General features: G+C 34.5%; 1 non-coding gene across 1 annotated transcript; it reads right to left on the reverse strand.

Annotated features, from left to right (window-relative positions):
* Positions 1–1,168: 1,168 nt before the first annotated feature.
* Positions 1,169–1,275, reverse strand: LOC123616412 (U6 spliceosomal RNA). The gene has a single exon (XR_006724407.1). It is a non-coding gene; the product is annotated as a U6 spliceosomal RNA (small nuclear RNA).
* Between the last annotated feature and the right edge of the window lie 1,388 nt (positions 1,276–2,663).

Raw genomic sequence — 2,663 nt, forward strand, 5'->3', positions numbered from 1 at the left:
AAATACAGCTAAAAGCTGTTAATGGATTGGGTACGAGACTATAAAGGAGGCCAGGCATCAGAAGTGACCCTGTGACTTCTGACTTACATAGACTTCACAGGTTATATTTCTGGATGGAGCTAATTACATTCTTAGAAACAAATACGCTATTTTGGGGTAGAAATTATAAGGATTAGGAGCTGAGTGTGACTTCAAAAAATGTCAAGCAGGCCAGCTCAGCACAGTGAACAGTTCTTTCCAAGAGACATGAATGTTCGAGTCATTCGTGCTCGGGTGGTGATCACAACTATGAGAACGGGCAGGGAGAGGCAGTCACACAAGGAGGGTCTGGTTCGGAACCTCGAGCAACTCCAGCATTTAGTGTCTGGTTAGAGGACGGCGAGCCTACAAACGTGTCTCCATAGGAGGAAAACCAGGACACTGAGCAACAAAGGAGGCTGGAGTTCCCAAGATCTAGATGCCAGCAGATCTGATGTCCGGTGAGGGCTCACTTCCTCTAGATGCCTTTGAAACCTCACGTGGTAGAAGGGGTGAGGGAGCAGTCTGGGTTTCTTTTATAAAGTTTTTAATCCCATTCATGAGAGCTCCACCCTCCTGACCTAATGACCCTTCAAAGGTCCCACCTCCTAAGTCTATCACCCTTGGGGTCAGAATTTCAATATATAAATTGTGGGCGGGGGGGAATGTAAACATTCAGTCCTCTAAAATTGTTTCTTCTATTTTAAAGCTATTCTTCTGATATGGTTTCAACTGTACTACTCCGATGGGATTCCAAAAATTCTATATGCTTTGCTGCCAGGGGAGGAATCCCCACATGCGTGCAGCCGAAAGTCTGTAAATCCTGCAACCTGAGATGCCTATAGATATTTTGGGACCTAAAGCTTATAAAATTTAGAGGAAATCTTTAAGAATAGTAACTCAAATTACATATGAAAAAAATAGGTGTCAAAATGAATGAAATTTATAATGAATTTCTATTTCTTTAGAATGAGGAAAAATTACAAAAGATTAAAAATTTTTAAAAACTGACAAATTCCAAAACATCACAATATCTAGAAAAACAGTATATACTTTCACTAGTTAACTGAACGATACAATGCTATAACACTTTTCCTTTTTATTTTTGGTTCCATAATTTTCTACCAGCCTTTTATTTTTTTTTTTAACAAAAAATATGGAACGCTTCACAAATTTGCGTGTCATCCTTGTGCAGGGGCCATGCTAATCTTCTCTGTATTGTTCCAATTTTAGTATATATGCTGCCGAAGCGAGCACTTCTACCAGCCTTTTATATGACAACATAGTAAAATATTTTTGGTAAGGAGAAATAAAAATAACTTACTTTCTCCTCTAGTATTGTTGATATAAATTTAATTTTTATTTTTGTTAATTTACATTTTTAAAATCTTTGCAAAAAGTTTAAGACAATTTTTTGGAATTTCTTAAATTAGAGAAAATCTTAATTTTTCATAACTATGTTAGGATTTCCCATGTTTAAAGTTTTCTTATACAGAGTCTAACCTTTGTTACTGTTTGAATAGACACTATCCATTAATCAGTTTGTCCAAGAGGGAGTGTAGAAGACACACTCCCTGAGTTTTCTGTCTTCTCATATGATTGGAATCAGTTCCATTTTTATTAGGATGTAATGAGAATGAATCCTAAGCTGACAACTTTCCAGGCCCAATTGTTCGGAAAATTTTCCATAAACTACTCTCTGACTCAACACGTTTCAAATCTTGTTTCTGTTCAACTGGTAGATACTCTTATTTCCAGCAGCCACAGCACTTGGACACTGGGCCTCCTGGATTATGAGATGAAATGTGTTTCTTACTTGGCTAAATGTGTTCACTAAGAATTGAACATGATTTGTCACAATATTTATAATCCTGGTGTAAAAGAATACTCAGACTGGCCATTTATATTGTTATAATTTTCAGATTTACTTATTCAATTTGCCTCAAATTTATAGAGTTTATTTTTTTCTAAAAAGCTGAAGTCTAAGATAAGCGGCAGGATTTAAACTGCCCTATGTGGAAATACTAATGGTGTTAAATGAAACATTCTCTATGAGCACATGCATTAACTCAGATGGGGATACCATAACAAATTAGATATGAGATTTTTTTTCCCGTTCATTCAGTCATTCAATTAACAGCTATTCATTGAGGAACTAATGTATTAGTTTCTAGCTGGTTGCTGGCAATAAAGTAATAGAATAACAAAACACACATGTACACAAACACCCTCCCCATGATTCTAAGGTATAAGAATTGAGGGGGGAGGGGATTAACAACATAATTATGTAGGTAATTATTAAATTAAATTTTTAATACATGCCATGAAAGAAACTATGTATTTTGCATGCTAACACATTAAGTTAAAGTAAATTTCTATTTCATTTATCCTTCCTTCTTTATACACTACCTAACAGTTACTAAATTTACTAAATTTCTGATTATTACCACCCATATTGTGAGTATTTAGTATATTCTGAGTAGAATATAGTGAGTACAAATTATTTATTATTTCTAATCTAAACTTGAGTAATTTTTCCACAATTTATTTATTTTTAAGTGGATTATTATATTTAGAATTGAGGTAGGAATAAAATTTATAGATCTCAGAATTGTTTTACTGCCTTTTGACATTTTATCTTAAAT

The sequence above is a fragment of the Camelus bactrianus genome, chromosome 26 (assembly GCF_048773025.1).
Source record: "Camelus bactrianus isolate YW-2024 breed Bactrian camel chromosome 26, ASM4877302v1, whole genome shotgun sequence".
Classification (NCBI taxonomy): Eukaryota; Metazoa; Chordata; class Mammalia; order Artiodactyla; family Camelidae; genus Camelus; species Camelus bactrianus.